Source organism: Triticum dicoccoides, chromosome 2B, assembly GCF_002162155.2.
Source record: "Triticum dicoccoides isolate Atlit2015 ecotype Zavitan chromosome 2B, WEW_v2.0, whole genome shotgun sequence".
NCBI classification, from domain to species: Eukaryota; Viridiplantae; Streptophyta; class Magnoliopsida; order Poales; family Poaceae; genus Triticum; species Triticum dicoccoides.
Window position 1 is genome coordinate 609,022,226 of NC_041383.1, and position 14,898 is coordinate 609,037,123.

Sequence of the window (14,898 nt, forward strand, 5' to 3'; positions counted from 1 at the left end):
ACCGTGAAATTAAAAATCACTACAAAATGAACTCTGAAAATGTTGAATTTTGGCAAACTAAATGAAAAACTACTCAGAAAAAAATAGAAAAAAATAAATATAACAGAAAAGAAAAAACTATACAAAAAACTACGCAGAAATAAATAGAAGAAAATAAAGCAGAAAAGAAAAAAACTATAAAAAAAATTGGGGCGCTGCCCTGTGGGCCTGCTAGGCCACGGGCGTGCAATTACAGGTCTTAAAGGCCCAGCAGACTCACAGGGCAACGCGCAGAATTTAGGCCCACAAGCCTGCTATATAGAGTAGTTTAAAGAGGTAGCCGCGGCTGGGTTTATAAACCAGTGCGGCTGCCCTTCGCCTGGCGAGGTGGGACTAAACTTTGGGGTGGCAGCGTGAGGCCTTTAGTACCGGTTGGTGGCTACAACCGGTACTAAAGATCACCCTTTAGTACCGGTTGGAGCCACCAACCGGTACTAAAGGCCTGTTCTGGCCAAAGCAGGCCTTTAGTACCGGTTGGTGGCTCCAACCGGTACTAAAGGCCCATCCTATATATATAGCACTTACGAAAATTTCAGTTACATCTCCCCACTTTCGTCTCCAACCTCTCGACATCGCCGCGCGCCGCTCGATCCCGTCGTCGCCGCCCGTCGCCCGTCGTTCGTCGTCGTCGTCGCTGTCCCCGCCGCCGCCCGTCGTCGTCGTCGTCTCGCGCCGCCGCCCCGAACACCACCGCCGTCCGTCGTTGTCGCCGCGGTCCCGTACGTCTCTCGCACCCGCGCGCCGGCGCCCCCGCCCCATACGCCGCCGCCCTTGCCCCGTACGCCGGCGCCCCCGCTCGTACGTACAGGGCGACGGCGTACGGGGCGACTTACACACACATACACACATATACACACACTATACACATACACACACACACATTTTTTTACTTATTTTCTGTTTTCTGTTTTCTGTTTTTTAGAAAATTTAATTAGATATTAATTAGCTAGGTATGTGAGATTTGAACTAGTTGAATAATTAATATAACTAGTTTATTTTTAGTAAGAAAATTATCGAACTAGTTTATTTAGGTATATGAGATTTGAACTAGTTGAATAATTAATATAACTAGTTTATTTTTAGTAAGAAAATTGTCGTATCTGAGATTTGATTATCTAATTAAAATATTATTTGTTAATGAGTTTTTCTGTTTATTTAATGTTTTTATATATTTTGAGTTTATATAAATGTTAGATTAATGTCGAATGTTAGATGAATTAGATAGAAAAGTTAAATATATATTAATGTCAATTGTTAGAGATGAATATAGTTAGATATATATTTGAATTGACTAGATATTAATTAATGTTAGATAGTAATAAGTGTTTAATGTTTCACCTAAGTGGGATAAGTCTGAGAAAGAGATGGAGGATTAGAACTAGTTTATTTTTAGTAAATGCTTAGTTGAACTAGTTGAATTAATATATAGAACTAGTTTATTTTTAGTAAATGCTTAGTTGAACTAGTTGAATTAATATATAAAACTAGTTTATTTTTAGTAAATGCTTAGTTGAATTAATAGAAGTAGTTGAATTAATTGAATAAGTAAGTGTTTAATGTTTCGCCTAATATGAACATAGGAAATGTCGTTTGACGACGGAAAAAATTCGGTATGTGCACATACTGTGAAGACGTGCGCGGCCAGTGCGACAGAAATTTTCTTGTTGATGGTAGGCGATTCAGCATCAAGCTGGATGAAACTTTCGAATTCGATACAGTAAGTCACAATGACAAGTCTGTTTTCGTAATTAAGCATGACTTATATATGCTTTATTTACCTGACTTATAATTTTTAATTTTTACTATTCTACTAGCGCATCCCATGCCATGCAAGAATTTTTGTCTTGGATAAGATAGATTTCAAAGATATGGAAACTATGGATGTAAAGAGAGCTTACCTGAAAACTGAGCATGATGGTTATACTTTCAACGTCAAAGTATACAATGCACACACGTACACCTATTTTGAATGCAAAACTTGGCAAGCACTATGCAAGGCTTATGCATTTGAGCCTGGTATGGTTATCACCTTTGATATTCGTCCGAAAGATGATATTGAAGGTAATAGAGACATATGGGTCGATGTGCAGACGCCTCCAGTTCTACCATTATGTGAGTTATTCTCAAATATATTTTTGTCTTTGATATTGCTTATTTCAAAAATAACTGACAACTAATTTCTATTGACAGCTTATCTCCATTCAACCAAACATGTCCGGCGCTTGGTAGACAGGACCTTCTACTGTCCCGGAGCTGAACTAAACTGCGAGGAGATAAGTCATTATGTTTCATGGCTTGAGGATTTTCATACTGTCAAGACAAAAAAATTTCCTGCACTTGGAAATGTTAGTACTCAAAACGTGCGATCAATAGTGATGGTATTGAACTACGGTCACATCTATTTAGGAATGATGGTAAGATATTTACTATTTGTCATCAGTGCATATTTTGCATACATATTTTTTTTAAACTTTCATTGCTGAGTATATTAATTAAGTACTATACGATGTTCTTCAATAGAGACTCCTGATGACAGTTGTGCCTCAGGGGATCGAGACTAAAGGTCAGATGTCAATTGTTAGCTTAAGGCCAAGATATCCTGCATTGCACATGAATGCATTCAGGATTTCTAGAAGCGGTGAATGCTTAATAGTGAAAGATTGGAGGAAAATTGTTAATGATCGCAGAGAAGTACTAGGGGGCAGCAATGAGAAGCGCAGCCCACGATTAGGAGACAGGTTCATCGGCATGCTCCAGTATGATCAATCAGGAGAGCTATACATGTTCTATGCTATTTTACCAGAGAGAGAGTAGCTAGCAGGAGTGATTTAGCTAGTTCTTCATGCTGCTCTTAATTAGTACTTGGCCTTTCATGTCCGTGTTCTTCGTTCTGAACTTAAGTGATTTGCTTTTGTGGTGTTATATATGAACGCTTATAATATCATGACAATCATGTTGAACTCGATGATTGGTTCTACTAGAAATTCTATTTATATATATATATGCATAACGTTTACAATGTGTAGTATCGTAAAATACCAGCAAATGAAAAAGAATTAAAATGGAAACACAAAATTAAATGAAAAATAAATCATAAAACTAAAACCCCCCAAACCTTATAGTACCGGTTGGTGTTACCAACCGGTACTAAAGGGCTCCAGGCCCCCGGAGCTGGCTCGTGCCACGTGGTTTCCCTTTAGCACCGATTCGTGCAGAATCGGTACTAAAGGGGGGGGGGGCTTTAGTGACCACACTTTAGTGCCAGTTATGGAACCGGCACTAAAGGGCCTTACGAACCGGTGCTATTGCCCGGTTCTGCACTAGTGGTCTTGGTTGGGGTTTTGTGGCAGCGACGATGTCCCTTAGTAGGAATAATGTCTCCCACATTCTATCCCCGTCTCGATGGTGCGTCTAGCATTATCGGAGGACGTGTGGAGGTTTGTCTCCGTCGGATATTGCGTGATTCGGTCGGTGCTGGTCTTCGGTGTATCTATTTGGATCTGGTCTTCGTTTGTGTTCGTTTAGGTGGTTACAGGTTTGATCCTTCTGATCTACGGCTTTCTTCATTTGTGATGGTTGCTACTCTGGTGCGCTGGTCCTATGGGGCCTTATCATGACGACTTCTCGACTGTCTACTACAATAAGGTTTGCCGGGCTCCGGTGAGGGAGGGGCGATGACGGCAGCGCGCCTTTGGCTCGCTCCAGTGCTTTTAGTCGTCGCTAGGTGGTCCACGTACATGGTTGTAATTTTTGTTACCTCTGTTGTTCTTTGTACTGTCATGATTGAAGATGAATAGATTGGAAGTTTCTCGCAAAAAAAAAGATGGTAGCATTCTTGCATGCAACTGCAACACATAAGGGTAAACCACCGAGACGAGAAATAATAAAAAGAAAAGAGTACCATAATCTTTTATATTAGTTCAATAGAATTGTCGTGCTGGCTGCATAACACATGTAGAAATCAGAAAAATGAAAAAGATTAGTAGTCAAAGGAAATGAGAAATGTCATCAACTATGAGATGCATTGTCATGAATATATAAGAAACTTTTTTCATCACTCCAAGACATCTCCATGCACAAGTTCTTGGTGCTTTTTCCAGTGGGATCTTATCGTAGTTGGCTTGGTCAATGCAAATGGAGGCAGATCAAAATGAAGTACATAAAAAAACTCACAGAAAAAAAATAGTTGTAATGTCAATGTTGTCATAACTCAACAAAGGTATCCCTAAGCAAGTGTGGAAGAAAAAAATATGGAGCAGCAAACATGAGCAATAAAAACTAATATACTTAAAACTCACATGAGCATCCATTCCATCCCCTGCAAGTTTGTACACAAAACAAATTGAGAAAAGACAGTAGAACATAAGATAACATAACTTTTCATGACACATTTAGCCTGAACCATCCTCGTCAACTATGGTCTCGCATGCAGGAGGCTGTTCCTCAATACTTCAAACAAATGAGCTTAGCCAGCCTTCCATAAAAGGACTTCCGCTCAAAATGGCGGATGAATTTGATAGGGCAACAAAACAACAGACCTGTAATTATTTAACACTGAGAAGGCAAATGATAAAAAATAATATCCCAGCCAGTTCTTCTCTAATACTGTATATGCAATCTTTAGAATGCCACAGATTACAAAAATTGCAACCCAAAAGACTTCTATTGAAATTTAGCCAATCATGTCAACTGAAGAGGAATAATTATTCTACCTTTCCCAAAGATAGTAGTATTATATATGAAGAAAAGTATAAATCATAATATACAATGGTTTGCTAGCTATACTATACAATGATAAATGCTGAGTTGTTTGTGACGCTGCATCTTCTCCTGAACATTGCTATTTCGTTAACAAATGGATTGATCAAGGAGTTGGGGTGGTCATGTCCGTGCTCTCACTGGAACCCATCCGAATGTTGTTATATACTCGTACGACATTATTCTGGTAAAAATTAGAGGAATTTAGAGTTTATGCACATGGATATCCAATTTTCCATTTTAATTGATCAAACTATTTAGAGCGAGCTGAAGATTTCCCTTTGGTACATCACACATATTTGAATAAATACTACACATAATGATCAACAGGAAAGTGACCAGAGGGTGACATGGACCAAACAAGCAGCATCAGAGTCTTCAGCATGCTAAAGCAAGCAGTTAAAGTAATGATGTGAGAAAAAAAGGAAGGCATGCACGGGCGTAGTTCTCACTCAAACCGAAAAGACAAACAACAGATTCATCGATCATATGATTGTTAAAGCCTGCGATATGTGCGACAGATGATACCCTGAGAGAGAGCGCAGGAGCTCCGCGATGCTGTGCTAAGCCGCAAAGTTGTCCTCGTTGCAGCCACCGCGCTATGCAGGCGTGCAGCGGTGACATTCCCCGCAGCACCCCAGCTCCAGCGACACCCTACACACCACAAACCATTTCACAAATCCGACGGCTACATGGATAGGGCTATCAAATGTGACACCTTTTGTGTTACCTGGAGATGCATGGGCATGGCCGGCGGCGGAGCGGCCGACGGAGGGCATGGAGAGGGAGGCCGCGGTGGCGGCATGGGCAACGGCGCGAAACAGCTGAGACCTTGGTGTTGTGGCACATCGGTGAATACCGGTGGCGGAGGCGGCGGCGCCCACGCTCGTGTCGATCACGTGGGCGGCGGGGGCGGCTGCCTTCTCCCGCGTGCGCCAGAGGAGGATCGGCGGCTGCCTTCTCTCGCGTGCGCCAGAGGAGGATCGGCGGCTGCGGGGGCTGCCTTCTCTCGCGTGCACCAGAGGAGGATCGGCGCCTGCGGCGGCTGCTTGTGGCTGGTGTGTGCGTCGTGTGCGGGGTACTTAGATTAGGATCTGATTGCGATCAGTTTTTTTCGCTTCCGTGACTGTATGACGTACGTGAAACTACCATATTCTTCTCGGTGAAGTACGGCCAGTCAATGTAAATTGCTAAGTGCACACAGAAAACGGATTAGATCAAGGCTAGCGGTTGGATTGAGTTTATGGGCCTAATCATGCGGTGCTAATGGATTTGTGTATATTTGTGGGGTGCATTTAGAAAAGTTTATGTTTGATTGTTTATTAGTAGTAGAGATCCAGCGACACCCTACACACCACAACCCATTTCACAAATCCGATGGCTACATGGATAGGGCTATCAAATGTGACACCTTTTGTGTTACCTGGAGATGCACAGGCATGGCCGGCGGCGGAGCGGCCGACGGAGGGCATGGAGAGGGAGGCCGCGGTGGCGGCATGGGCAGCGGCGCGAAACAGCTGAGACCTTGGCGTTGTGGCACATCGGTGAATACCGGTGGCGGAGGCGGCGGCGCCCGCGCTCGTGTCGATCGCGTGGGCGGCGGGGGCGGCTGCCTTCTCCCGCGTGCGCCAGAGGAGGATCGGCGGCTGCCTTCTCTCGCGTGCGCCAGAGAAGGATCGGTGGCTGCGGGGGCTGCCTTCTCTCGCGTGCACCAGAGGAGGATCGGCGCCTGCGGCGGCTGCTTGTGGCTGGTGTGTGCGTCGTGTGCGGGTAGTTAGATTAGGATCTGATTGTGATCAGTTTTTTCGCTTCCGTGACTGTAGGACGTACGTGAAACTACCATATTCTTCTCGGTGGAGTACGGTCAGTCAATGTAAATTGCTAAGTGCACACAGAAAACAGATTAGATCAGGGCTAGCGGTTGGATTGAGTTTATGGGCCTAATCATGCGATGCTAATGGGTTTGTGTATATTTGTGGTGTGCGTTTAGAGAAGTTTATGTTTGATTGTTTATTAGTAGTAGAGATAAATCGAAGTGGGACTTGGACTGACCCAAACAAAATTGATGTGCATGGCGTTCTGAGTGTGGGCACTATTTCCTCCGCTGGAAATATCTGGACGGCTGAAGGACGCATTATTTTCTTGCAGATGGAGTTGACTGACACTGGAACCAAATTCGTGTTAATAACTGATGCTACTCCAAGAATTCGTGTGTCGTCTCCTCCCTTTAGTTTGGACACTGGTATCTTTTTCTCAACGGTGCAAGTGGCCATATCACACACGCAAAAGAGGCAAAAAATGGTGCGGTTTACCAAACAGGTCATATAAGGTGCATCAATAAATAAAAACTAAAAACGATGAAAACCTAAAAACAATAGTAAAGAAATGGATATATGTTTGTTTGCTTCTTCCTGGCTTGCAAGCTTGCTCCAAGAGAGCCACACGTTGCATGCACGGTACTTTTGTGAGTCCGTGCAAAGGGTACCCTTGTTTTAGTTACTACCAGAGAAGATGGCTCAAGAAGAGGAAAAAAGGTGGCTGGTTAGAGCATCTTCAGCCGCTGGCCTTTCCAAGAGGCATAAAAATCGTCGCCTGGAGGTGAGCCGTAAAATCGGCTATGGGGACGGTTGGGCACCCAGCCGTCGTCCCTCGATGATGAAAAATGACCTGATATCGCCGCGAATCGGACCATATTCAGCGCGGTTCGGTGTGTTTCAGCGTGAATTCTTCATAAATATTTTCTTTGTCTCCATAGTTTATCACAGAAAATCAATAGAAAACAAATAGTTTAACAAATAGTTCGATATAAATTATATAGTTCAACAAATAAAAACTCATATTTCATCACACGTCGTTCCCGGCGTCGCCCTTGAGCCTCCATAGGTGCTCCACCAGATCATGTTGCAGTTGTTGATGCACCTGTGGGTCTCAGATCTCTTGACGCATATTGAGGTAGGCAGTCCAGGTTGCAGGTAGCTGGTGATCAACTTGGGCAAGGACCCTGCCTGTAATATGGTTCCGTGTCAAACACTGACTTTTCCTGCTCGCTCTCAATGATCATGTTGTGCAAGATGACACAACAAGTCATGATCTCCCACATGAGCAGGGTACTGGACAACAACAAATCGAGATTGAAGCACACCAAATGCCCGCTCGACATCCTTTCTGCAAGCCTCCTGAACCTTCGCAAAGAAGGTGCTCTTGCCTCCTGTCACAGGGTTTGAGATAGTCTTCACAAATGTTGACCATCTCGGATAGATGCCATCAGCTAGGTAGTACCTCTTGTTGTAGTGTCGCCCATTGACCTCGAGGTTCACCGGAGGAGAATGACCTTCAACAAGCTTGGCAAAGACAAGGGAGCACTGCAGGACGTTGATGTCATTGTGAGTTCCTGGATCCCAAAGAAAGAATGCCAAATCCAAAGGTTCTGTGTGGCCACTGCCTCAAGTACCACACTACAACCGCCTTTGGCGCCTTTGTACAACCCTTGCCAAGCAAATGGACAGTTCCATTTCCAATGCATGCAGTCGATGCTTCCAAGCATCCTAGGAAATCCTCTTGCTGCATTCTGTGCTAGGATCTGAGCAGTGTCTTCCATATTGGGTGTTCGCAAGTACTGCGGTTCAAACACTGCCACCACTGCCCTGCAGAACTTGTAGAAACACTCAATGGGTGTGGACTCGGCCATGCGCCCATAGTCATCGAGTGAATCACTGGGAGCTCTGTATGCAAGCATCCTCATAGCTGTCGTGCACTTCTGGATTGAGGTGAATCCAAGTGTGCTGGTGCAATCCTTCTTGCACTTGAAGTAGCTGTCGAACTCCCAGATGGAATTCACAATCGCGAGGAAAAGCATTCGGCTCATCCGACAACGACGCCGAAATGTTTTCTCGCTGTGCAATGGAGTATCGACGAAGTAGTCAGAGTAGAGCATGCAGTAGCCTTCCAAATGATGCCGGTCCTTTGCTTTCACCGGCCCCGGCGCCGAGCCACCTCGCCGCGGCTTTTCATTGCTCGGGAGCAGGCCGGTGAGGGCGGCGAGCACCATGAGATGCTCCTGCTCCTGGACGTCGGCTTCGGCTTCCTCCTCCAGCAACGCCGCGAGCACCTCCTCGTCGTCCAAGTCCATCGCCGGGCCGGGCAGACAAATTGCCGAACACCTTTGCGGGTGAGGTGGGCGCACACCCGCCGGTGTATAGCCCCTGCGCGGCCGGAACGCCGGAAAAGTCGCTTGGACGGCGGTGTAGAGGCTGTCTCGGCGAAACCTCTTCTCTTTTCTGGCAGGGAATGGCCTATCTAGCTGTGGTGGGTGGTGGACGGCACCGGGATCGGCAGGGTGGCAGCCGAGCATGAGCGCGGGGGGGGGGGGTCGGAGGTGAATCTGGATGGTCGGCTTGACTTTTTGCCTAATAGTGTGGGCCTAGGTGCGCTTTTCCCTTGCACCGGAGCCCCCGAGCGCCCCCAGTGCGCCGGCTTCGGCCTACGATCGCCGGGCCCAAAAACGGGCCGAGCTAGTGGAATTTGGCGTCTTGGGGGCGCGACTGGGGCGTTTTTTCGGCACCAACACGTAAAAAGTCGCCTCGGGGGCCTGTTGGGGGCGCGGCTGGAGATGCTCCTACCTTCGAATCTCAATTGGTTTGTACCCCATTGTCCTCAAGGAATTAACAATACCCCCCCACCCCTAACGAGATTGGCAAGAATGTCCCCATGGAACAAAGTGGAGTTTCTCAGCCCGATCTCAAATGAGATCGGTTGAACAATAAAATCGAAAAAAATTGATTTTTATGTGATTAACATTGACAAATGTTCTAAGAGCTTGCAAAATTTCATTATGGAATCACATTCCTGGAAGGCGTGGCAAAAAAAGAACAAAATTGATAATCTGAATACGCTACTTTCGAAAGCATTTGGGAGCACTGATTTTTTTCATGACTTCCACAAATATGATTTCATGATGAAAATATTCAATCTCTTAGAACATTTGTCAATGTTTATCACAAAAGATCATTTTTTTGAATTTTGATATGTTTTTTATTTTTACTGTTCACCCGAGCTAATTTGAGCTCACGTTGAGAAGGTGACTTTCCCCCACGGAAGCAAAACTAAGGGCACCAATGGATGCCAAATAGGTAGTACCAAATGCCAAAATGGTTTTTGGCATTAGTTTAATCCACTGTGAAGTGTGCTGCCAAATGAAGAAAAGAGGGAACTGATGCTTCTATGAGCGTTGATGCCAAGTTATCCGAACACAATAAATTATTATTTGTTATCAGACAAGTGCTTAAACACAACATCGAGCAGGAGGACAATGGCTTACCATTCTGTATAAAAGGAGAGATGTGGTTAGTTCTTTATCCTATTCTATTAAGTGGAGAGACCAACTATAGACATATTTGCGTTCACACACGTTGTGTACTCGATGTTAAATATGGCACCGATGTCACATCCCTTTTAATGCTCAAATTTGGCAACAACACATTGTGGATGCCCTAACTGACACACACGTGGCAGTTGTGACCGGCCCACACATGTACATTTTGTCACATGGTATGACGGAAAGCGACACGTGTTGCTTCGTTGTGCTTCTGCAACGACATTTTCATTATTCTTACTCAAAAGGATGAATTCCTCTCAATTTCTATGCAGGGGGTTAGATTTGAAAAAGATCGAAACGGTTCAATGTGCGGACTATGCGTCCATCGGGCTCCAGAGGAGGGCCAGGCCATCCCTATGCCTCAGCCCGGCAAGAGGGTGGTGTTCGTCCCCCACTTTGTCCGGGGGCTAGGCTTCTCCACCCCTTCGTCAGGGGATTGAAGTTCTTCTACGGGCTAGACTTTCACGATCTGGCCCCAAACTCATTTCTTCACATCTCGGCCTTCATCGTCATTTGCGAGGCCTTTCTTTGGATCTGGCCACACTTCGGCTTGTGGTTGAAAGTCTTCCATGTCAAGCCAAAGATTGTCGACGGCCAGCAGGTCGACTGCGGGGGAGCGATGGTCAACAAGCTCGCCCGGGTCGAGCGACCGGAGGGCACATTCATAGACACTGTCAAAGTCTGCCAGAAGGAGTGGTACATCCCAGAGCCACATAATACGGACTGGGCGGCGGCTCCTGAGTTCAGATCTGGACCCTCGGGAGGCTAACCTCGTGGACCAAGAAGGGCCTTGATTGGGCGTCACCCATGGAGGTGGAGTTGCTGCAGAAGTGCATTGCCAACATGAAAAAGGCGGGAGCCAAGTTGACAAACGTGATTCAAGTGATGCTTTGCTGCCGCCTCCTCCCTTGCCAGCAACGGGACTCCCCAATGTGGGCTTACAAGCACGAAGATCCCATCACCGTGCTCTGTTTCTACGGCACCACCCAAGACAAGTCGTGGAAGGTGCTGTTCAAGCCTAGGCCGACCAAGGAGGAGGACATTGGCCTTGACGCCGTGCATCCTCCTAGAGAGGCAATGAAGTTTCATCCTTTTATATTCAGATGTTTATATTTTAATAAGGGATCTGACTCTTACTTCCCTACATTCATAGGGTTGGCTCGAAAAGGCCGCACGGATTGACGGTCCGGCCCGGATACCCGAAGACCCCAGGTCAGCCCTGCTAGAGGAGATGCTGACTGGGGCACCGTACAAGGTGCCAGAGAAGAAAGAGAATAAGAAGAGGAATGAGGCGAGGGAGGCCAGGGAGGGCCTCCGCCCAAGAGTACATCCGGCCACCAAGTCTGGGGACACCCAAGCTCCCTCCGCTCACGAGGGGGACCAGTAAGAGGACAAGGAGGAGAGCAACTCCTCCCGCATGAGGAAGAGGGCAACATCAGATGACGCCGAGGAGGAGGAGCCTTGAGAACCCACAAGTATAGGGGATCACAACAGTTTTCGAGGGCAGAGTATTCAACCCAAATTTATTAATTCGACACAAGGGGAGCCAAAGAATATTCACGAGTATTAGTAGTTGAGTTGTCAATTCAACCACACCTGAAAGACTTAAAATCTACATCAAAGTATTTAGTAGCAATGTAGTATGGAAGTAACAATAACGGTGGCAAAAGTAATAGTAGTAGTTTTATAGTGATTGTAACAGTGGTAGCAATGAAAGTAACTTAGCAAAGATCAATATGTGAAAAGCTCGTAGGCATTGGATCATCAATGATAATTGTGTTGGATTATATTCATCATGTAGCAGTCATAACCTAGGGTGACACATAACTAGCTCCAATTCATCAATATAATGTAGGCATGTATTCTGTATATAGTCATACGTGCTTATGGAAAAGAACTTGCATGCCATCTTTTGTCCTACCCTCCCGTGGTAGCGGGGTCCTAATGGAATCTAAGGGATATTAAGGCCTCCTTTTAATAGAGAACCGGACCAAAGCATTAGCACTTAGTGAATACATGAACTCCTCAAACTACGGTAATCACCGGAAAGAATCCCAATTATTGTCACCTTGGGGTATGCGGATCATAACTCATAATAGGTGTCTACAACTTGCAAGATAGGATCATGAACTCACATATATTCATGAAAACATAATAGGTTCAGATCGGAAATCATGTCACTCGGTCCCTAGTGACAAGCATTGAGCATAGCAAAGTCATAGCAACATCTATCTCAGAACATACTGCATACTAGGGATCAAACCCTAACAAAACTAACTTGATTACATGATAAATCCTATCCAACCCTTCACCATCCAGCAAGCCTACGGTGGAATTACTCACTCCCGACGGTGAGCATCATGGGATTGGCGATGGAGGAAGGTTGATGATGATTATGGCGATGAATCCCCCTCTCTGGAGCCCCAAACAAACTCCAGATCAGCCCTCCCGATGAAGAACAAGAGGCAGCGGCAGCTCCGTATTGTAAAACGCGATGAATCCTTCTCCTTGATTTTTTTCTCCCCGAATAGGTACTTATAGAGTTGGAGTTAGGGTCAGAGGAGGTCCAGGGGCCCACAAGCCTGCTAGGCACGCCCCCAGGGCTTGTGGCCACTGGGTGGACCCTGTTTTGTTAATTCTTGTGCCAGTATTTTTTATATATTACAAAAAAATTCTCCGTAAATTTTTAGGTCAATCCGAGTACTTTGATTTCTGCACAAAAATAACACCATGGCAATTCTGCGGAAAACAGCATGAGTCCGGGTTAGTTCCATTCAAATCATGCAAATTAGAGTCCAAACCAAGGGCAAACGTGTTTGTAAAAGTAGATACGATGGAGACGTATGAACTCCCCCAAGCTTGACCCATTGCTTGTCCTCAAGCAATTCAGTTGACAAATTGAAAGTGACAAAGAAAAAGTTTTACAAACTCAGTTTGATCTTGTTGTTGCAAATATGTGTAACTGATGTTCAGGTTTTCAACAAAGATTATGAATTAACCATATTCACAATAACACTTAGCTCTCATATTTACTCATATCAATGGCATAATAAACTAGTGAGCAATAATAGGATATCTCGGATGACAATATTTCAAAACAATCATGATACAATATGATATAGTTGTATCTTATGAGCCCTTTCTGAGACCACAAAACATAAATGCAGATCACCCTTGAAGATCAAGGACTGACTAGACATTATAATTCATGGCAAAAGAGATCCAGTCACACTCATACCCAACATTAATTAATAACAAAGCATATAAATGACAGTGGTTCTCTCTAATTGGTGTTTTTTATAATAAGATTATCACTCAACAATAAATGTAAATAGATAGGCCCTTCGCAGAGGGAAACAAGGATTTGCATAGGAGCCAGAGCTCGAATTTTTTAAAATAGAGATGAATATAATTTTGAGTGGCATCCTTTCATTGTCAACATAACAACCAAGAGATCTCACTATCTTCCATGCTAGATACATATAGGCGGTTCCCAAACAGAATGGTAAAGTTTTTACTCCCCCTCCACCAACAATCACACTCCAGTGCTAGCTGAATCCACGGGTACCGTCCATACCAACAACAGTCCTGGGGGAGTTTTATTTCATTATTATATTTTGATTTGATTTTGAGCATGGGACTGGGCACCCCGATTACCAGCCACTTTCTCGTGAATGACAAGTGAATAAACACTCATCGTGAGAATAACCCACCTAGCATGGAAGATATTGACAGCTCTCAGTCGCTACATGAGCGATCCGAGCATACAAAACAGATTATTATTTGAATTTTTAGAGTTTGGCACATGCAAATTTACTTGTAACGGCAGGTAAATACCACATATAGGTAGGCATGGTGGACTCATATGGAACAACTTTGGGATTAAGGAAGTGGATGCACAAGCAGTATTCTCGCTTAGTACAAGTGAAGGCTAGCAAAAGATTGAGGAGCGACCAACTAGAGAGCGACAACGGTCATCAACATGCATTGAGATTAATCAACATTGAATGCAAACATGAGTAGGATATAAACCACCATGAACATAAATATCGTGGAGGCTATGTTGATTTTGATTCAACTACATGCATGAAGATATGCCAAGTCAAGCCACTTAAATCATTCAAAGGAGGATACCATCCTATCATACTACATCATAACCATTATAAAATTGCATGTTAGCACACAAGACAAACCATTATCCAGTCCTAGCTAATTAAGCATGGCATGAGTACACTACAAAAAAAGACACATCCGTGACATTTTGGGCCGAACATTATGACACTTCTATGACGATAATTGTGACAAAACCCGGTATCATCATAGATGTGGTGGGCTCCTACTTCTATGACAAAAAATCATGACATAAAATGGGCTTTTCGTCCTGGGCGGGCCGGAGACGCAGCTGCATGACATTCTTTGGTCCATCCATGACGGAAAAACCCGTGGTAGAAGCGAGGGCGAGGAAAATTTCGGGGAGTTCCCGGTTACGGTGGGCGGTCGGGGGTCGAGCGATGCGCGTTTCTCTCGTACACATACGTGCATGTGTGCGAGGCGTTGGCTCTAACTGAACCTGAGCGAGGCATTGGGCCCTAACTGAACCCGAGCAATTGCACTGCAGGCTACGCGTTACTGAACCCGAGCGATCGATCGATGGCTGTTAACTGAACCCGATCGAGCGATTCCTTCGCTACTGCTGCTAACTGAAGTCGATTGATGCTGCCTCTCTG